Consider the following 23,957-nt stretch of genomic DNA (forward strand, 5'->3'; position numbering starts at 1 on the left):
GTTGATACATCAAATAATAACAACTTGCACTAGTATAGTGCCCTTCACGTAGGATTACGCTTTGGAGTGCTTTGCAATGATGGAGTTGTTTGCTGAGAAAGTGAGAGGGGAGGAGGAGGTGACCGTAGGTTTGGTAGGTTTTAAGGTGTGGTTTAAAGACAAATAGAGAGTCTGGGGTATGTAAGATGGAACTGTAGAGGAAGAGAGTTCCAGAGGTTAAAACCTGTGGAAATTTTGATGGATAGGTTAGATGGACCAATTGTCTGCTCTTGTTTGAAACTGTTATTTTGGGATACAAATATAAATTTTAAATATTGCGTTAAGCTGGTATTCCTAGAACTGGCACTAAACTCCCCATGGTGGCAGCTTCAACAGTACCACTGGCTGGCTCACAACAACAACAACAACACAATTCCATTTGTATAGTGCCTTTCACATCGGGAGGACGTCCCAAGGTGCTGATGGCTATAATAAGTGGATTTGAATCTCTGGTTTTCTGGAGCATACAATCCACATTCTCACAACCTTTTCACAGGAAGAATTTTCTCTGGGTTCACTTTCAACTGGTTTAACTATAATTTTTAGATCACTGCATTCCCTCTTCTTCTTGGATTTCCAAGCGAGAGGGATGAGCTGTTCCCCAGTTACCTTATCACTTCTCTTCATTATTTTAAAAGCCTCAACAAGATTATCTCTTAACCTTCTCAGCTCTAGGGAGTGGAACTCAAGTTTACCCAGCCTCTCATCATAGCTAAGTAAATATGTGTTCTATTGGAATGCCGATGACATTGTGAACCATTGCTATTCATGTGCATATAGTTTGAGAGAATTGGTATTGGAGACATAAGGCACAGCGATAGATCATAACAATAAATACTTGCGTTTGATATAATGCCTTATCATGTCAAAATGTATGAAAGTGCTACAGAGAGTTTACTGTAAAATGTAGTTATTGTGTATTTGTATGCAAATGTGGCACACAGTAATATCATACAAACAGCCATAACGTTTTTTATATGGGGGATTTTTGGCAGGGACACCGGGAGAAACTCCCTTGTCTTGTCGAATAGTGCCTTGGGATCTTTAACGTTCATCTGAACAAACAGGCAGGACCTTCATTTACAGTGTCATCCAAGGGACAACACTTCCGACCTTGCAGTCCTCCCTCAACATTGTATTTGTGTCAGCATAAACTATGAGTTCAAGGCTCCTATGGTGGGCTTGAACCCAGAACCTTACTCAGAGGTGAGAGTGCTACGAACTGAGCCTGGCACAGAACACTTGAACTCTCTGTAATTTGGATAAAGTGAGCATGGTATTAATTAATAAAGACACTGACAACAATAACAACAACTTGTATTTTTATTCTGCCATTCTTGCAGGATAACATCTCGGAGCACTTTCCAAAATAAGACTCAGACACTGATATCTACAGGTTAATATCTCTAAGCAAACATCTGCTAAGCAAACATCCTGCAGCCAGTTTTCTATAAATTAACATGTTGCAGAGTTTGGCAATAGTAAAAGAAACGTGGGCATTGCAAAAACATTAACACACACTTGCATGACAATCTCCTTGGTAATACATACCACCAGTTTATTCCACAGAAAGGAAGATTTCACGGTTACAGTAGATCTCAGCAGGTGCACAGGTGGGTTCACTAGGTTCAGTCAATGGCACCTAAGACTGTTTCTCTGCTCCTGCTGTGGGAATCTTAGGAAGTTATCTCAATGATTGACTCGCTTGAATACAACAACAACAACTTGGATTTATATAGCGCCCTCCATGCCGGACGGCATCTCAGAGTGCTTCACAGTAACGGATCCCGGGGCCGAGCCAGGGGGAAGGGGAGGAAGGTGACCAAAGGTGCGGTCGAAAAGAAAGGTCTTCAGCAGAGACCTGAAAATAGAAAGAGAGGGAACGAGACGAAAGGAATGAAGGGAGTTCCAGAGCCTCGGGGCATAGTGGCTGAAGGAACGGCTGCCGAGGGTGGAGCGGAGGACTCGGGGGACAAGGAGGAGGCCAGACCCGGAGGAGCGAAGGCAACGGATACTGTTTTGAGGAGAGAGGAGGTCAGAGAGGGAGGGGGGTGCAGAGGAGTGGAGGGATTTGAAGACAAGGATGAGGATCTTGAAGTCGATCCTCTCTGGGACAGGCAGCCAGTGCAGTCTGGCACGGACTGGAGTAATCGGGGAGCAGAGTTTGGTGTGGGTGAAAATGCGGGCGCAGAGTTTTGAATAATCTGGATTTTATGGATGGTAGTCGATGGGAGGCCGACGAGGAAGTCGTTAGAATAGTCCAGCTGAGAGGTGACAAAGGCATGACCTGGGTTTCAGTGGTTTTCAGAGAGAGGCATTGGCGGAGACGGGCGATGCATCTGAGGTGGAAGAAATAGAGGTGGGAGCAACAATGACCTGAAAATGACTTTGTTCATTGCTAATGCCCACGCTTGTTTGGGTGGGTGGGATGGGGGAAGAAGTCGGAATTGTTCTGGCATCAAGGAAACAAAGTCATGCACTCGCTTGCAATGGCATTAGCCAAACGTGTTGTTGTTAGCTTAAGATTAAGACCCCCCAAATTCCCATCTTGTATTAGGCTGCAAGACCGTTTTGTCTTAAAATTTAAGTTTGTGCCAAATTATGGAAATGTTATTCATTTCAGCCATAACCCCTCCAAACAAATGTGGGGCATTAGCAGTGGAGTCCTGTGACATATTGGTGAGAGCACTTGCCTTGCAAGCAAGAGGACTTGGGTTCAAATCCTAGGCAGGGCGAAACATGCCTGTTTACCTAGCAATAATTAGGAATCTGGTTGGTGGTCGATTGGCAGATTGCTTTCCAGGGGTAATAATCCCTTCAAAAAAATTAATAAATAAATAATAATAATGTGTTCACTCGATCCATGATTGTTTGTGGGACACTACTGTTGAGCGCAATTGGGTGCCATGTTTCGCCCACAAAATATACAGGCAATTCACTTTGCTGTATATTCTGTGAAGCGCTTTGAGATGTCTCAACAAAGTGATAAGATGCTATATCAAATGCAAGGATTATTATTATTTTTATTATTATTATTGTTACTAATGTGGATCAACCATCTTTTTAATAACTGCATAAAACCAGATTCCACAATCCTGCAAAATTTTAGTTAATAATGGATGCATAACTAGCATTACTTTCCTGTCCTCAATATGAGCAGGATTAATAAAGATATATTAAGTTAGAAATAGAGAAGGACAGAGACCTATTTCCCATACAGGCTCTTTGAGACATTGTAACGATATGAAAGGTACTCCGTGAATGTAATTTGTATTCCGAGTCCATCAAATATTTTGATATAACCACCAGCTAGAAATCCTAGAAAAGAATTCCGTGACTATATCTTTGGGATTTTTTTTTCTTGATTAAGCAGAATAAATACATAATTCATTCAGAATGTGTAATTCGCCAGAGATTTGGCAACCCATATTTATGAACTTGCCTGGGACACACCACATAGTCACACATGGGAGGAGATTAATCAACCTCCTCATGCAAAGTCCTGGAGGATTGTGAGTCAAGAGCGGATGCCCTTTATAGATTTGATCCCTATGTGAATCAAGACTTGTACCACTCAATCACAGGGTAGGCCTGGAGCATAAATAATGATAATAATCCTTGCATTTGACACAGTGCTTTTCACGTCGGGAGGACATCTCAAGTAATAATCCTTGCATTTGATATAGCTCCTTATCACATCGTTGAGACGTCTCAAAGCGTTTCACAGATTATACTGTGAAGTGAATTGACTGTATATTTTGTAGGCAAAGGCACTTCACAGGGTTTACTGAAGAGTAGAATGACTGTGTATTTTGTAGGCGATCACAGCATCCAATTTACACACAGCAATGACCCACAAACAGCCAAAAATGATCCATTTTATACGGGGAATTGTTGGCCTTGACACTGGGGAAAAACTCTTCGGAATAGTGCTATGGAAATACGCAGATGGTACTTCGGTCTTTGGTTTAAAATCTTATCCAAAGAATGACACCTCCAACAGTCCAGGAGTGTATTGAAGTGCCAACTATACTTCAGGGTCAAAATCCCTACCAGGGGCTTGAACCCACGGCCTTGTGACTCAGAAGCGAGAATAAACTGAGCCAGGCTGAGACCTATGTGTAGAGGTCTCATATCCCCTGTAAAGAATTCCAGCAATGGATGTTGATTGAGATGAAAGTGTACAAAACCTCCAGGATTACCGGATCATCAGCCTCCTCCTCCCTTAGAGGTTATTGCTCATCCTCATTCAAGTGGTGTGTAATATATTTAGCCTACACTAGCTGAATTGAGCTGGATATCACCTGATTCATTTATTATGAATCGGAAGGAAAGATGGCGTAGCACCATTGTAACATCCGTCACATGAGTGGGTGAGAACACCTGGAGATATCAGAGGCTTAGAAACTTTCTTGAAGGATGGGAACTGTAAATAAAATGTATCAGATCCGGAGGTACTGGATATGAAACAATGACCACTTCCGAGGTGAAATTCCCATTGGAATGATTGATAGAATCAATCAGCCCACAATACTAGCTCACCCCATCCTGGCAGGAAGAGAGAGATGAACTACAAGGTCGGTTATTTGCCCAGCAAGGACAGTCACTGTTAGAGCTCTGGCTTGCAGGGTTGGGGAAGGCAATGTCTTCCGGTTTGCCTTGAGTTATTAAAGCTAAGTGTGCTTTTTGTGTACATGAAGGAAAAGGGAATGGAAGGGTACGGGAAAGGGCATTAGGAGGAGAGGAGGCTGATGTGGGGTATAAATACTGGCACGGGCTAGTTGGCTGAATGACCTGTTTCTGTGCTGCAATGATCTATCTAATTCCTCAGAGCTAGCTTATCCCCAGAGAGATCCAGCCCCCTGAACAAGGTCATATGTATTTTTAGACAATATAATTGTTTTATTAACCTTGAAAGGGTAATAGGATAAATGGACTTACCAGAATTCCACATTCCCCCACAAAAGCAATCCCAAGTTAGGAGCTCCATCAACTGAGCTTGTACGAACATTAACGTTGATAAAAGCATGAGAAAAGTCACGCTATCAGTTGTTTTCGAGAAGGAGTAGCTTTGTATTGAGGAGAAAACCCTCAGGGAGAGGGAAATGATGAGGAAAAGTAAAAATTGAAAATGGCAGAAAAATAATTTCATAGAGTTAAAAAAAATTGCTGTGCCTTAATTACCTTTTGAAACTCCTGCCATATTAATATGCAATGGACGTAACACATGAAGAGAAACAATTAATGGTAATTGCACACTTTAGCAGAGAAAGGAAGGCTCATCTCAAATTCATAATCTTGTGATTTCAAATGTGCACCGTGCAATAGATGCCAAACCAATGTGTAGGCCAGCCCGGACTGTTAATGTGGCGGTTTGAATTGTTGTTTATGCACAAGGCTGCGGGGGGAAAAAAATTCAGTCATTCACAGACTGAATTAAATCACTGACTGCGGCGATTTTTGTAAATGTATTCTCTGCTGATTACTGGAGCCATGATTAGTAAAATTATACTGTGTATCATTTTTAGATTGGCAATTGTAGCGCCTAAAGAAGCAGGACCCCAGCCCACCTATTCTAATTAGTAGAATTACTATTATGTAAATTTTGCGCAGGTGGGACAAGAAGAGGTGGCGCCATCAGTGATGCCCTAAAACTAATACCTGACAGAAATCTGAATAATGATAAAGTTCAAAACCGCATTATCTTAAAGGGTACTGTCTGCATGAAAAAGTGTTTGCCGACTGTTCCCCCCCCCCACCCCGCTCCAAACGCGCACGCGTTCTCCCTGCACCCCTTATCCTTTTAGTTTCCGAAAGCCGAGGAGCCAGGAGAACGTGCCCCACTGTCTTTTCGGTGAGCTTCGGACGTGATCCAGTGATGCAATTGGAGTGTGAGTGTAATTTGTTGAGTCATTGCACTCTGTTTGCAGGCAAGCTTTCCCATTCACTTTACTTTTGTGCTGTTTCAAACTAAAGAATGTAGTGATTGATTGGACACTATGTTTTGCACTGCGCCAGAGAGCTGTAGAACCACGGTCTTGTGCCAGCCTGGCTCAGTTGATAGCATTTTTGTCGCTAAGTTGGAAGGTTGCGGGTTCAAGCTCCACGCCGGGGACTTTGAGCTCACAGTCTAAGCTGAAACTCCAATACCATGCTGGGTGAATGCTGAATTATCGGAGGCGCCATCCTTCTGAAGAAAGGTTAACTAAACCGAAGTCTCATCCGACTGTTCAACTGGACTGTAAAGATCCCCACGGCACTAGTCAAAAAGAGAATTGGTCATTGGCCATCAATCCTCCAGTTATCCTTGGTTATTCACTAAATGGTTGTTTGCAGGATCCTGCTGTGTGCAAATTGGTTGCGATTGCCTACAAAATCCAGTCACTACACTCTGTAGTATATAATGTGAAGCACGTTGAAATATTTGTGGAGTCCTGTAGCTCAGTGGTTAGAGCACTCGCTTTGCAAGCGAGAGACCTGAGTTCAATTCCAGGCAGAGGGCGAAACCTTGGGCAAGTTTCCTTACTCCACACAGAGCCTAATAATAATCCCTCCAAAACTAAAAACAATAATAAATTGGTCATTTTCAATCTACGACTGTTTGTGGGACATTGCTGTGCGCAATTGGCTGCCGCGTTCGCCCACAAATATACAGTCAATTCACTTTACAGCGTGTTCTGTGAAGCGCTTTGGGACGTCCTCCCGACGTGAAAAGCGCTATATCAAATGCAAGGATTATTATTATTATTATAATGTTTCAACAGTGTGAAAAGTTGCGATACCAAATGTGAGGACTGTTATTATTATCATGCCCACCCTCTCCACACAGTGCAGCACAGTGTATAGGACACAAGCGATAGAGGAGCAAGCTTTTCATTACAGGAATGCAGGGGAAAAAAAACGTGGGGAAGTCATTCCAGGCTATTGTTAATGCGTCTCTAAACAAATGGATAAGATCATCACGATTGCAGGCAGGAGCATGTTCCTGCTTTATCTTTCCTCTGGGGTGTATGGATGGCACAGGGAGTTATAAGTGTAGGAGAAAATAACTTGAAATAGAAGCAAGAAAGAAACAACAGTACATCTTGAGCATATCCACTTAATGTTTCACTTAGAATTTATAAGTATAGGTGGATTGTTTTGATGCCATGTTCAATTAAACTTTTCCTGTTGAAAGTGCATTATGTTTCCTGCCAAGTAAATGCTTCATGAATGGTAAACTTCAAACAAGTCGTAGCTTCACGAGGACTTTAAGGTTTGAGTTCAACAATAGTGACATACAGCCGAGCTACGGGGTAAAGAAACAGAACAAAATGCCTCAGCGCTTATAAATGAACACAATTACTCTCTTCTTTGCTTTCCTGTTCAAGATTTCCTGTTTGATTTCAAGATCCTCATCCTCACCTACAAGGCCATTCACGGCCTTGCTCCCTCCTACCTCTCCAACCTACTATCCCCCTACCTACCTGCCCGTACCCTCCGTTCCTCTGGCTCCGGTCTGCTCCACGTCCCCCGCCCCAACCGCCCTACTATCGGTGGTCGGGCCTTCAGCCTCTCAGCCCCGAGGCTCTGGAACTCCATCCCCCAGTGCCTTCGCCGCCTCCTCCCTTTCCTCCTTCAAGGCCGGTCTCAAAACCTTTCTCTTTGACCGTGCCTTCAGCTCCCTCTCGACTCTCTTCCTCCTCCTCGCTCCCTCCCTTCCCTCCCCTCACCCTGACCATTTCTCCCCTCCTCTCTCCCTCCCTTCCCTCCCCTCACCCTGACCATTTCCCCCCTCCTCGCTCCCTCCCTTCCTCCCCTCACCCTGACCATTTCCCCCCAATGCTCGGGTCATGACCCAACTGTGCAGCGCCTTGGGACGTCCTCCTGACGTGAAAGGCGCTCTATAAATGGAATCTTGTTGTTGTTGTTGTTGTTGTTTCAAAAATGGAAATATTCAAGATTGTAAGCAATGGATTCGAAATATAAAAAAACCTACACGGTGTAAACTGGATATCAGAACTCACACCAAGGTTCAGAAATGATTTGAATTTGTTTGTTTCAAAGAGAGAAAACCGAGGTCATTTGAAGAATTTTAGGTTTGACTCTTTTAAAGATGACAAAAGAAAACAAATGCCAACCTGAACTCAATTAGAACGAGACTTAGTTATTGTGTGGAATATTAGATACCCACACCCCTTTAAAAAGAGACAATAATTGGATCTAAAATGTGGGTTGGGCTAATAACCCATGGGCTAACCATATTAAAACATGTAAAGGTGCCCTCAACTGTATAATTAGTTTAGCATTGCAGAATCTTCTTTAATCCTTTATTAGTGCTTCATTGCATAATTAAAGGATTCTGTTTACAAATCGACATGGTTTGCCTATGGGCTATTAGTGCTAGCTGCATTTTAAACCTAACTGTATGGGATATTGCTCATGGGAACCCCCAAGAATGATTCAGCAGTTTAAAACTGCGTCATGAGGAAAGGCTCATATAAATTAACTTGTTTTCACTTTCACCAACAAGACTGACTAAGGATATGATCCAAGCCATTTAAAATGCTCAACAAGCTTGGATAATTATGTGCAAGCCAAATGTAAGTTGGAAAAGAGGTCAGAGTAGATGGGACAAAATTGCAATAGCTGGAAAATAATTCAATTAAAACAAAGTGCAAGTAGTTGGGACTAATATGTGTCAATTTCTAACACGAGTGGGCACTCCTGCTGGTAACCAAAAGTGTGTCTTGTGTCACGCCAAACTCAGCTCCAAAAGTAGATCAGGTCAGAGCAGAGTTCCCATGGGTCAGCGTGACTCACTTCCGGTTTCTTTATATAAGGAATCCCATTAGGGAATGTCACACATTGGGAGCCCAGAGAGAATAGAAGGAAAACAAGAGAGGATGAGCAGAGATAAAGAAAGCGTATGAAATGCATTATTGATTTTTAAAATTATGATTTTGACATTTATTTTAATAGTTTAGGGTTGACATTCGTGCTTGATGCCTTTTCTAATACTTTCTGGAATTAGGTAAGCAGGGACTGCTCCCCCAGGGAGAGTGCACATTCCATTCCAGCAATCTATCTCTGGGATTTCCATGTGTAGGTGGGATGATAATAATAATTATAATCCTTGCATTTGATATAGCTCCTTATCACGTCTTCGAGACGTCTCAACGCACTTCACAGAATAAACTGTAAAGTGAATTGACTGTATATTTTGTGGGTGATTCTCAGCTTGGTTTGGATTCTCTTAAGCATGGTTATGGGTTTCCGAATTTGTTAGACACCCAGGTGACCTCAAAAAATGCCTTTCTAATATTTGACTAGCTTTATTGCTGTAATATTTAAGGGGGTGGGGAGGGAGTGCACTTCTCAGTATTGGAGTGTGTGAGCTGAGAAGATTACAGAAACTGTTGACCCATGGAGACTAGAGATTCCATTGACTTGCTGGCAGTCTCAGGGTTAAAAGAATAAGTGTAGATATTGATGATCAAATACTCTCTGGAACATGGTAGAGCCTGTGTGACTGGGACTGAAACTGTTATCCATGCAAACCAACTGGTCAGGGTTGAATTATGTAGGTTGCTATGTTAGATTAATATCCTGAAGTTTTACTTGATTACCTTAGGGGGTAAGGGAGAAACTTCACAGAGGTTCATTTTTGTTGGAAGTTTTACCTGTGGTTATTCACCTTCCCAGGAGGTTAAGTAAATGGGAAATGCGCAGTTTCCTGAAAACAGAGGGTTTGACGGCCAGGTGGCCTTCTTTATTCCACACTTTTTTATGTTCTTATCTCCTTAATTGGGACTTTGAACTCGCGTGCTGTGCTGACTCTCCAAAAAGGAATTTTTGGGGGAGTGGTGCGTTGTCGGAGATATCGTCGTTTGGTTGAGATGTTCAAACGAGGTCCGTCCGCCTGTTCACGTTGATGTTAAAGATCCCATGGCACTATTCAAAAAGAAAAGGGAATCTCTCTCAGTGTCCTGGGCAACAATCCCCAGATAAAATTGGACACTCACTTCATGGTTGTTTGTGGGACATTGCTGTGTGTAAATTGGGTGCCTCCAAATACACAGTCACTACATTTTACAACATTATTATTATCATTGTTATTACAATAAATCTTCAAAATGTTTTGACAATGTGGTAAGGTGCTATATTGAATGCAAAGATCATTATTATTATTATAATTGAGAAAATATTTGTTTGTCCTATTATAAGTTTAATTCTCTCATGATTGGTAGTAAACTGCCACTGAAGGAAATGTATTAATTTTAGACTAATCTGCTATGGGTGGGGTTAGAAGGACTTTCTTTGCCTCTGAGGGTTTGAAATTCTTTAGTATAAGTAACTATTGAGGCTGAATCAATAGAATCATTCAAAAGGGATCTGAGTTCACACCTAGGCAGTTTCTTAAGTTTTGGGACAATAACTGGTAAGTGAAATTAATAACAAAAAAAAGAGATTTAAAAAATAGGCAGATGTGACACAGGACGGGAATCATAGTGTCCTTTGTACAAAAAAAGGTTTCCTTGTTTCTTGTATGAATCCGGATTTTCTGGTGGTCTCGATGGAGTTTCCTGGCAGTACAATGGGAGGAAAGCCTGATTCCTGGTTCTATAGCTGATAGGTATGTATTTCTTAGTAAGTGTCAGTATCCCCTGGTGATCTCTCGATGATATAGCTTTGACGTTGAACCACCGAAGGTGGTTACCATTAATAACTCAAACTCTCGTTCCCTGCAATACGTGCAGCCGGTTTCAATCATTTTTGTGACAGCAGAATGTTTTTCAATCGTGCAAGCTATGACAATTTTGTTAACATCTTTACCACTGATATGTGCACTTTGGGGACGTAGGAGGTGAAGCATCTGTGGAATTTGTTCAAGGAGATGCACACAGCAACGCTATTATTTTATTTCGTATCTGGGCATAAAGCGAGTGATCGTAGTGGGATTAATTTTCTTTCAGGATGTACAGTTTGCAGATATCCACCGTTTCAATTAAGATGTTTTATTTATAGTTTAATGAAGGAATATTTGTTCCTGAAAAGGAAGGAGAGTGGGAGGAATAGAACGGGAACTTTCACATATATAAGTCAAAATTAGCAATAAAAATACTTTTGAAATGATTCGTACCAGAGGAATTTGCTCTGGATACACTGGTGGCAATGAGTAGTCTTTTGTTTCCTATAATTTAAACATATAAGTGATGCTATCTGTGGGCATGATGATGATGAAATAAAAAATCAGTGAGTAGTCCACACACCTGGAGATGGAAAACCTCCAAGGCTCTTGTGGTTCTAATCTACTCCATCATTCCCAATCCCAATTTCCCTCTCCCCCCTCCACCACCCCACACACACAAATAACTGAATACTTATATAACAACTCGAGGGAAAGTTGCTGCACAAAAGATTTGATATGCCGCTTGTTCTTGTCCAACCTAATGAATGTAGAGATAAATCAGAGATTTTCAAAGTTTGACCGAAAGCACAGTCTAGGCAATTTTTAAAGTGTCACTCAGCCTTTAAATGTATCTGCCTGAAATGGTGCATGATTGGGAATGTTAAGGAAAATCTGAAAAATCTTGTGTTTATCTCCTTCCCAGCCGGCTTGGCGTCAGGCTCCACCACTGTTAAGCACTCCGAGAAGTTGCCCTGTGTGAGGGGCGCTTTATGAATGCACGTTGTTGTTGTTGAAACTAATTGTATCGTGACATAGCAGGGAATTAGGATTGAAGGATCTAACAACCGGCATTAGTTTCTTTGAATGTGCTGAATGGTCACCACCTCTGCTTTAATTTCAATGAGTCTGTAATCTGTTACACAAGATCACAAAAGGATGAAGATTGAACCGTTTGATCTCATCTTTACAGAACACCCACCCTCCCATTACAGCACCAGCTGTTTCTTAAACGTCTCCCAAGTCCTGGCCTCAACCACCCTTTCCAGTTGTTTATTACCCTATAGATAAGGAATTACTTCCTGGTGTCTGTTTGCATTGGAGAGATCAAGCTACTCAGTAGTAGCCACATGGGGCACTCAATGCTACCTCAATACCCTTTTGAAGTCCTCATACTTTAGGAGAATAGGCGCCATCTTGGCTCAGTTGGTAGCACTCTCATCTCTGGTTCAGAGGGTTGTGGGTTCAAGTCGCACATCCAACCTTTGAGCTCACAGTCTAGACTGCTGTTCCAGAACAAAATTAAGGGAGTGCTTCATTTGCAGAGCCTTCAGATGAGACATTCAGCTCATCTACCCGTTCAGGTGGACATTAAAAATCTCACTCACATTATTTAAAAAGAGAAGGGAGTTTCTCCTTGCGTCAACATTTCTCAAATAAATTGATTGTTCACTTCATGGCTGTTTGTGGGAGGTGCTGTGCATGCATTCTCTGCCAGGTTTGCCTACAAATACACAATCACTACATTTGATAGCCGATTTGTGTTTTGTGAAGTGTTTGGAAATATTTTGATGCGATAGGCAATTGTTTAAAATGTATTATCCACCCTCCTGCTTGACCTGCCATTGAATCCCCTTGGCCTGATTGAGAGCTTGTACTGTCCACAAGGGAGATATCAGGGAAGTGATTGAACTATTTCAAGATGTAGGGAATAAAAAGGTTCTGATAGGCTTCAAGGTGTGTCTTTATCATTGCGGGACATTACTGTGCGAAAATGGGCTGCTGCATTCGCCAACAAATTGATAGTATATCCTATGAAGCACTTTAAGATGTCCTCCTGACATGATAGGTGCTATACCAAATCAAGGAGTATTATTATTAATATTATTATTTATTATTATGTTATTTCAGTTTAAATCACTCCGTAGAGGTCATTTCTAAATGGTTTTCAGTGATGAGTCAGTCAGACCAATAACATTGCTACTTTACATATGAATGGATGTTACTTTTCTTAATATATTTGAGTTTCCTAAAATAGTTACTTTTTGCTGGAGGTTGATATTTTGTTAGTATGATTATTTTATTTTCATTGTATGGATATTGTAGTCAACAAAAGTGGAAACAATGGCAACTCTACTGTTCACAGATCTTTCCCAGTGTGAATCTGAATGATTTGGAATTGATATCATTAATTCAAGAGACACCGTACAGTCTCTTCATCTTGTCATACACCATTTGAAGATCAAGAGTGCAACTAACACTGCGAACTGGTAGGAATGAGCTATACACACCTTAAATGTACAGCTTCGTGTATCACATATGCCCGAGAGGTTGAAAGAGGAAAGTGTTCTGAAAAATCACAATCGGAGATAATAGTTAGATAACTGGTTTCCTTCAGAAAAACAGATTCAAATGAAACTTGCATCTCTTCCCCTGTATATTGCAGCAATACTGCTTTTCTCTGATCTACAGAGGACAATTTGTAACGTTATCAACAGAAATATGTCTTTTTGGAATAGCTGTGACTTTGAATGGAGAACAGCAGATGAACCTTACCTCATCTGAATTGTAATAGATCACGTACAAGAAATGTCCCGATTATTACGGGATGGATTTGTACTTTTCAGCCTATGAAGCAGAGATTTAAAAGTTAGGATTGTTTTCAACAGTGCAGATAAGGTTAAGGGGTGCATCTGATAGAGGTGATATTTTCAAAATGTTATATGATATTCTGGGAAAGTGAAAAGAGGCTATTTCCATGTATCAATTGGATCAGTAACAAGAGGACATAAATTGAAAATTATAACCAGAAGGTTTAACATCGAAGGTTTTAAAATGCAGAATACCTTGCCTGAAATCTGGTGTCCTAATCCAGACTAGGAATAATAATAATAATAATCCTTACATTTGATATTGCGCTTTATCACATCATTGAGACGTCTCAAGGTGCTTCACAGAATATATTGCAAAGTGTAGTGACTGTGTATATTGTGGGTGAAATGTGGCAGCCAATTGCACACAGCAGTGTCCCACAAACAGTTGTGGATTGAGTGACCAAATCATTATTTTTTTTGAGATGTTTTTGCTAAATATATTTTGCCGAATGCTTTTCCAATAAAGAATAGTGCTTCTTTAAATGTAGACCCCATCAGCACAAAAGAAAAAGTAGCACAGAATTTGTATTTATTGCGCCCTGAGATAGTCTAATGCACCTTTATAACCAAATGAATGTTGGAGCTACTTATGGCTTCTTCAGACGACCGGACATTTGAAGGAGAATGTTACATTTTTTGACATTTCTGAATTCCAGTTCATCAAGGTCAAAGAAATGGATAATGTGTCTCTTGAATTAATGATATCCATTGGAAGTGTGGAATAATTTTGCATATTCAGGTTAACCAGTACTTAATGGAAGATCCCAATAAAAGGTAACGACATTGAATACTGGTCAATGTGAGAAAGACTATTACAAGTGTGATTATTCACAGAAACTTATACCCAAGGATTCAGGCAGGAAAGACAAAAGTTCCTCTTCTCAAAGCCAAGTGCACAAAGTTAAGAGCAATGGGAACTTTCGCAATTCATGTGAATTTTAAAAAAAAGTATCTATAAAAGCTAACTTAGTAACAGAATACATGTTCTTGGTCAATTTACTGTAATTAACATGTTATAGTTTTATAGCGAGGTCTGATAAGAAAATCTCCACTAGGAAGGCTCGTTGCGTCCTCATTCACTGACTCGCTGTTGGATCAAGTTAACACTACATCAGGGCTGTTGGTGATGCTATTTAATACAACTTTCTGCAGGTTTGGCTGAGGCTCCTGGTTGAACTTTGCTGGTGGACATTGAAGGACCATGAAAAACTAGCCCACTTCCTGCCAATGGAATAGATATGTTCAGGGACGGTGTAACACAGGGGCTGATTTTCAGGGCACCCCCCAAAAAAGAGCGAGTCGCTAGGTCAGGGGCACAGCGGGAGCTTTGCACAGTCTCTTTAATGTTCTGACATCTGGAGAGATTGAGATTTCTCCAAGGTAAATTAACCAAAGAGCATTTGGCATTGCTGTGGGGGTGAGTAGTGGTACACAGGAAAGGGAATGAATTGACCATGCAAAGAGGGGCACCCAAAACTATAATAGTCCTAGGCCCCTATCAAGCTCAATCCGGCCTTGGATATGCGATACGAACACGTTTTGTTTAAAAGAATCCAAATCCTCCTTGGCTCTACGCTTATGCTTTATTTTCATGTTTATTTTGTAACGCCGCTGAGGGATTTCTCTCCAGTGACACACGCTCGCTCCAAGCTGCAGCCCCGATTGTAAATACTACATTTCCACTCCAAACATTTCAAGTGCGTCGCAGACAAGCTAAACAACCTCAAAGAGAAACACTGCACTGCAGTTTCCTGGTCAGACAAACCAGCTGCACGCTGCAGCGAACTGTAGCGATTCCATATGTTGAGAGGGAAGAATAAAGCAGATTTTTTTTACACAATTTGCTCAAATTGATTTATTTCTAATGGTGACTGCTACAGAAGAACATTTACAGTCATCTTGAATTTAACCGTGTCCAAATACAGGTGCAGAAGTCAACCGAGAACGGATACACATGGCTGGTTCCAAGCAAGTGTATACAGGAGTGCAATGAGGTTCCACCTTTTTTTTAATACACATTTAGTGTGTCCAATTTTCTACCCTCTGGCTCATGCCTCTCTGCTACTAGTCTAGCCTCCTCTTGCTGGGTTGTAGTTTCACGGGCGCTGGTTGCCCTCAGCTACCCTCAAGTAACAATTGTTCATGTGTCAGCTTTGGCAGGAAGCGCTACTCGTGGGAAGGCCGCTATATAAATAAATGGATGTTGTTGTTGTTGGGGGTGGTGATGTTGGCAGGCTACCCGACTGTAAGAGGACATCACAGTCTACCTGACCTCGGCTGCCGCACAAATGCACAACCAGTAGAGGGAGCTGTAGAAGGACCAGGAGAGGGAACCACCTCAATAGATCTCAGCTCTGCCAAGCTGGAGAGACTGAAATCAGTCAGTTTATTGATCACTCCTGAGCAATCCCTTGCTGGAAGTCTGAGTGGGTGGCTGGTTATCCGATGAGGTCGGGATGAGATTCAGCTGTGATGCCCCTGTGCTTGAAAGCATACAATAATAACACTTACATTTGATAACAGAACCTTTCACATCAGATCAGAACGATATCTGAAAAATATCAGCACCTAAAGCCCCTGCGTTAATCCGGCCCTGAACATATCTATTCCTTTGTCTTTGCCACAAAGTCCATGAAGGACTTTTCATGGTCCTTCAATGCCCCCCAGCTAAAATTCACCCATGCTCCCCAGGACCCTCAGCCAATCCTGCAGGAAGCTGTATCAAACAGCATTTCCAATAGCCTAACAAGGTCTATTTTTTTCCCTTACGTATCCCTGGGAAGGTTGTTACCATGTTTTGATGTGTGTGTTTCTGTCTTTTTGGGTTTTGCCCAATACCCAAGATGGAAGAATGGCAACCTAGCGCATCAGAGGATTTAATTATTGTTATTATTTGGAGAATCAGGCAGGTAGAATAGAAAGAGTTTATAAAGCTGACAATACTGGTCTATTATATACTATATTATACTGATAACTACTATTACTTGCATTGAGCTATTGCCAACAGTGGCATGACTGGCTGAATTGGTGAGGGTACCAGATGCTGTCATCCTTTCACAATAAAAGCATGGCTAGTGCTAATACATATTCTTTAAGTTGCTACTGAACCATAAATCATTTTTAAAAAACATTTTGCAATGGCTTCTCCTCATCAATCAGTGATCTTATACATTGAGTCGTTAGAATGGTACAGGCCAGGAAGACTCCAATATTCAATAGTTGCCCTGCACAGAATTAGCTGATCTTACTTCGAATTTGCATCTCATCTGAAGGACTGCACCTCCATCAATGCAGCACACCCCAGCAACTCACCGAAGTGTGACCTCAAAGTTGCCGACCTGGGGCTTAAAACCCAAAACTTTCTGCTTCTGAGGCGGGAATCCTACTGAGCCAGGCTGACACTCACTCTGAAGGCTCATATTTCAGCAATAGCTGTTTGGATAAGATTCAGGAGAGAAACTTGTGCGAGGGGAATTGTAACCCAGGGAGTAGGGAATCTTGAGCAGAGGAGAACTTATATGAGTGAATGAATGTGGAAAGCATGCCCTACTAAGGCCAAAACATGTCACATGCCGAACCAGTATTTCTTTCAATAATCAGCTTATCTACAAGTGCTCATTGTGTTAAGCAATATTTCTCGGGAACCCTTGTTACATTATACTTTGGAGCCACTGCTCCTCTCATCCATTGGAGAATGTCTGACTAAATGTATGTGTACCACGTATAATGGGATAATTTTACAAAAATGAAAAAAACGTAGCCATTAGAGAGTAAAAGTCATGTACCTGCACCTCCTGATGTGGTAAAATTAGACACTGCTTAATTTGACATTGCACTCGTGCAGGGAGCCAGTTTAATGAGGGATACTAAAGTTTAACCTTCAAAAGCATTCATTTTGGAAATCTTGTCCTGTTGTGCTTTATTATCAAATTACATTTCTGCACTTCATTTTGATGGCACTTGATACGTGGGGTGCATTACACTCTAAGCCCTTTAAAGTGAGCGGCGGCATGCATTATAAATAATGACATTACAGTACTTGAGACCCCAGTTCATGTTCATTTGGTATGATAGGTACAGGTCAGGTGTACCTGAATTCTGTTTTAAAAAAACAAGTAAAATGAATTTGCAGCTTTCCTCGATCCCCAGATGGTACAGGTCGACAGCATAAAGCTATTATTTATTTTGCTGTAGCCTAATGCAGGTATTAATGAGTTATGAGTGACCCAGCTTTCACTGGATACAATTTATAATAATAATAATAATCCTTGCGTTTGATATAGTGCTTTTCACGTCTTCTAGACGTCTCAAAGCGCTTCACAGAATAGACTGTAAAGCGAATTGACTGTATATTTGTGGACAAAATTTTAATCCAAATAGCATATCTTTACTGGAAACTTATACTATAATAAATAAGAGATGGCATCATGGATGTAATATGAGTCGGATAAGTATGCCCTGTAAATTTAAAGAAAATACAATAAATATGTTGAACACTACTGCTAATAATAAAATATTTGCTCTACTGAAGACATAATCCCTCAAAAAAAGTTGTCACTCAATCCACGACTGTTTGTGAGACTGCTGTGTGCAATTGGCTGACACATTTCACCCACAAAACACATAGTCAATCCACTTACGATATATTCTGTGAAGTGCTTTGAGACGTCGCCACAATGTGATAAGGCGTTATATCAACGCCAAGGATTATTATTATTTATTATTATAATGTGTCACATACTTAAACTGATATCTCTTTCAATGGTCAGTTTATTTTCACATGATTATTGTTTAAGCAATCTTTTACGGCAATGTTTGTTACATGATACTTTGGAATTACTACTCCATTCATACACTGGAAAATATATGATTAACTGTGTGTATACAACACATAACTCTAACAACAACATCTCCATTTTAAAAAGGAACAAATGTATCTCAACCAACTTTGATCTTATCAGAGACTAAACTGCATTAAACCGAAATACATTGGGTCATCATTTTTTAAAAAAAGACAATCTGCACTTGCCTGCTGATTAAGACACTACTTTGAGTCATTCTCATTGCAGTTCCTGGAAAGGCACCAGTTGGGGTCATTATTGCCGAGTGGATGTCAGCTGTTGCAAGCAGACTTGCCAAGTAAGTCTCCAGCATTTTGCTTGGAAAGTCTAACAGAAGCTTTTGGCTCCACCTCCATATTTCACATTAATCTTCTGCCTGAAAAATCCTCCACTCTTGCCAACTCAAGTCACACACACATTGTGACATTGGGCAACGAATGCATTATTAAAGATCTGATTTTATTAAATCGCTATTGAGTACTGTTAAATGAAACAGTATTGTTTCCTAAAACAACTGAGGGTGCCAACGCACGTGATAAAGTTTCACCTGAGCCTGAATTTATTATGTAAGTGTAGTATTTCGGAACATCCTGAATTCGGCAAATTGATGAATTCAGTTTTAACTTTGAAGTCAATTATCTGTAGTTCTTAAGAGAAACTTTTAGAAAAAAAGACATCAAACTTAAATCTATATTTAAAAATTTGCCAAATTCTGTATGTTCTGAAATATTATGTTAATGGTAAATCTAGTCCCAGGTGGAATCTTCCAACAAAAGATGTACACTTATTTACAGTAACAGTCTTATCGGATTCTGGGTATCCAGAATTCATATTGGGCCCCAAATGGATTTTGTGAAAACAAAATGCTGTCATACCTCTTGTCCTACCTGACAAAAACTCTGGGTAAGCACATGACATTATTTTTCCCTCAGACCCTGCTGGCAATGAATTTGGTGCATTTACTTCAAACGCAAAACAACCCACCCATTCATAACATTCACTTTATAGTAGATGTGACAACAACAACCACTTGCTTTCACATAGCGCCCTTCACTCGGTGTAGCGTCCCGGAGTGCTTAGATCAACAGATCAATGAAGGTGGATAAGGTTCAGTCACTGCAAGGTGACCAGGAGGACAAGCTAACCAGAGAGTGGTTTTATTTCTCAGTGATAGATACTTGTAGGAGTGATAGCATGCTCAAGAGGTCGAGGATATTAAGAGAGAAACAGGTCAAACGTTTCTAAGCAAATAGATAAAATTAGCTAATATTTCTTAAGCAGTATTCAATTAAAGACTATTGCACTAAATACTGAAGCACTTCATTAAATCATTAAAAGAGATAGTTATAATACTCACAAAGTCATTAAAGCGCTATTCCCTAACCAAAGAGACAGTGTTGCCTAAAGCACAGTTTAATAAAATTAGATCATAAGCTATGTCATGGGGTTTCTGCGCCTGACACTAACTCAAAAATACAGGATTCATGACTGGACTCTTTAATATGTATCCCATTACCATGGAACAATGTTTTAATATTACAACAACTTGGGTCATAATCAGGGAGATTTTTTTATTTGATTGGAGACTTGATTGGAGACTTTCAGCACTTTGGGACGGCCTCCCGACGTGAAAGGCGCTCTGTAAATGTAATTTTGTTGTTGTTTGTTTAGTAGACTCATTGAAATGCAAACTCTCTTCCAATTCAGTTTGCTTTGGTTGATTATGCCCAGTGTATTTTACATAATAATACTGTAATTATTATTACAATGCTTGCATTTGATATAGCACCTTTCAAGTCAGAAGGAGGTCTCAAACCACTTCGTGGGATTTAATGTAAAATGTAGTGTCTGTATTTTGTAGGCAAATGCAGCAGCTTATTTTGTACACAGCAATGCCCACCCCCCCCCCCCCACCACCCTTCCCTTAAACAGCCATGGAGTGAGGGACCAATTTTATCTGGGGGATTGCTGGTCAGGACACAGGGAGGAACTCCATTCTCTTTTCAAGAAGGGCTGTGGGTTCTTTAATGTCCACTGGGGTCACGGATCCATAAGGACATGAATATTAGAAGCATTTTGAAAGATTCAGCTAATCTTAATATGCCAGGTAAGAGTGAGTACTTCCTGTCATTTGATTTACCTTCAGATGTCACCCTTGAATTCAACTCCTAACTGGAAACTTCCAACATGGTGCTTTGCCATTGACATTTGAGGCACAGGGGAATGTTACAAAGTGCTACGTGCTTATTAGACATGGTCTATGTTTACAAATCAGACATCTCAGTGTGAATTCCCCTTGGGTAAGAGTCTGTCAAAGTCAAATAGATCATCTTGGGATTGGGAAGTCCAACTGGTACAGAATCCCCTCTGTTACCTGTGGTGATGTCTGCAGATGAACGCCCTTTCTTGGCCAAGTTGGATACTATTAATAGAGGCCAGAGCTTAGGTTGCGCTCAAAGGTCAGCATCAATTCTGTTATCTTTATACCCATTGATGCTTCCCATTACCTTTTTGGATACAAATTGTACACAAAAATACTTTCTGCGTAGGGAAGATACTGTGGTGTGAACTATTTGCACTTTTGAATTTGTGACAATCAAATACTGTTGTTTCGAATGTGACAAATAATACCAACATTAATCCTTGATTTGATTTAGCGCCTTTCAAGTCAGGAGGATGTTTTGAAGCTTTTCACATAATTTACTGTAAAAGTGCAGTGATGTGTATTTGGTCAGTGAAAACAGCAGCCAATTCGCCCACAGAACATCCCTCGAACATCCAATGTAATATGTCTGTAATCATCTGTTAAAAGCCCATACTGTGTGGTGGGCATACTGTGTGAGCCATGACCTTCAAACCAATCTCAGCAGAACTACCTTTGTTATTCTCAAGTGACGTTTCTTCTCTCCATAGACTCGCTTTTTGTTACGGGCTTTGGACCAGTAATATCAGTGAAGGAAAACATTCATTCCTCCTCCCTTGTTGTATTTCAAACCATCCTCCCAAGACTAAAAGCCACTGTCAAGTACAATAGTATCCTGCGCCAGTATGCGCTTTAAACAGGTGACAGCAGATGTATTACGAAAGGCACATTTGTGGCTATGATATTTTATCATCACTAATTGAAATATATAATTTGCAATATTTAAGCTCCTTGAGACGTCTAGAAGAAGTGAAAAGTTCTATATCAAATGCAAGGATTATTATTATATAAATAGTTGGTGCTGCAATATTTTGCCTCATGGAAGAAATATCACTTCTGGAATTGACGTTCGAAAAGGTAATGAGAAATTCCAAAGAATTTAGTCGTGTATTGGCAATGACATACTTTGCATTTCAAAATAATAAATTGGCCCTCTGTTAAGCCTGTTCTTGGGCATTTAATACATAATGCACAAGAGGCTTCAATTTTTTAATTCATCTCCACTCCAATAATTTCAGGAAATGAGACAGCACCAGCAAAGGTTGGTTTGGGCAAGTCTCTGGTGTAAAAGCTGTGTCAAATATGGGGACAGCCAACATTTATTTTTTATGATTAATTCCAGCGGAGTTCATAGACTAGTGTGCTGTTACTGGATGGCACTAGGATGCTTTGCAGATAGCCGAGTGCTGTTTTCTAGGGTCTGGTGAGAGGCTCACATTTTAGTAATGTAAGGTCTACAATAGTACAATAGTGACTACAATAATAGTTTTATTAGCAGGGAGGAGAGGGAGGAGAGGAGACTAAATAAGCGTCGATTTCTGTTCTAATTCCTTTGTAAGGGATCGGAGTGGGAACTCCTTCCAGTAACTGGAAGCACATCATGCTGGCCTGTGGGAATGCCAGTGCAGAAGTATATCACATCGGAGAGACACACACGTGACACACATCTCTGTTTTCCTTAATAAGGAATCTGGTTAGAAACCAATGCATTTCAGATATCTAAAATATCCACATTATTTGTTAAGATGCTATGAGAGAAAATTTTACTTGATCCAAATATGTATTTATATCCTCTGATGCAACAATTAGTATCATAATTTTGCCAACGTTTGGGTGTTATGTGATTTTGAAATAAGTTGTCAAACATCAATTGCAGAAAATGCATTCAATATTTGAAATTGTAGCTATCAAATGTCTCAGCCATCCATTGGTGCACAGCCATACATAGTTACATAGTTTACAATAGGTACATAGTTACATAGGTACATAGTTCATTCTCTGTTCTGTTTGGGACAACCTGGAGGAAGGGGGGAGTGGGGCAATTGGCTTCAAGGAGAGAAATGATGATCCAGGGCTCCTACCCCACTGAAACGCACATCAGCCAAAGGCAGGGTCCAGCTCAGCTGAGATGCCTCACAGTTGAATAGCTTGTTAACGCTCATTGTCTGGGAGCACGTGACCTATAACATGATCAAAAATCTATAAAGCAATAGGGAAAGGGGTGGTGCAATGGGTTAACACTCTGAACTTTCTTCCTTGGTACCTGGGGACTGAATGCTGCCCAGAGCGACGAGGATAAAAGTCTGCTCTTTCCACTGACTGTAAAGATCCTATGTGTGAAATGAGTTTGGCTGGTTTCAGAGCAGCTCTTATTTCTGGCACGAGCCCCAGACAAAACACCACCACTAATCTGGCAATCCCATTGCGACGGGCCATGTGGATTTCTGTGGTGGGAAATGGGAAATATCACACTGGTGTACCAGGGTTCATCATCATCATAATAATAATAACTCATAGAAGATGTCCCAATCCGCTTCACATGATTTTTACTGTGAAGTGGAGTGAATGTAGGTGAATGTGATAGCCCAATTTTATCCAAAGCAATGTCCCTCAAATAGCCATGAAATAAATGAACAATTTTGTTTGGGGGGGGATCATTGGCCAGGATACCAGGAGAAACTCCCTTCTCTTTTCGGGTAGAGGTATGGGATCTTTAACGTTTACCTGGACAGGCAAACGGAACCTCGGTTTAACATCTTATCCGAAGGTCGGTACCTCCAAATAATGCAGCAAACCCCAGCACTGCATTGGAATGTCAGCCTGGACTATCAGTTCCAAGTCCTAACTTGGGGCTTGAACCCGAACCTTCTGACTCGGAGGCGAGAGTGAGCCAGGCTAACACACAACCGGGAGAACAAGTAGCAACTGTGTTGACTTGAGGTAAGCACGTTACCCATGGTAACGTCAGTAAATAATGCTGATACATCACGCTATTGTATGGGAGAAGATTACGCTGGCAAACCAAAGGCTCTTATTTTTTGGAGAAATAAAGAGAAAGACTGATACAAGATAGCAGACGCGCAGCTGGCAAGCAGTGTTGTTCAGCTGTTTCTCACTGCCCCAACCATGGGGTTGGGTGTAAAATGTGCAGTTGATTCCAATTTTACCCCTGGGTGTGGAAACACTCTGCTCTTTAGTGAAGGTCTTTGTGAGTCAAGAGGATGTCATTCAGCCCTTCTGCCATTTTATTAGATTGTGTCAGATGTTTTGACTCCATCGGTATTGTTTTGCTATACAGCACAGAATATATGTTTTTTACGGTTTCCTCAAGA

The sequence above is a fragment of the Callorhinchus milii genome, unplaced genomic scaffold (genome assembly GCF_018977255.1).
Source record: "Callorhinchus milii isolate IMCB2004 unplaced genomic scaffold, IMCB_Cmil_1.0 Scaffold3, whole genome shotgun sequence".
Lineage (NCBI taxonomy): Eukaryota > Metazoa > Chordata > Chondrichthyes > Chimaeriformes > Callorhinchidae > Callorhinchus > Callorhinchus milii.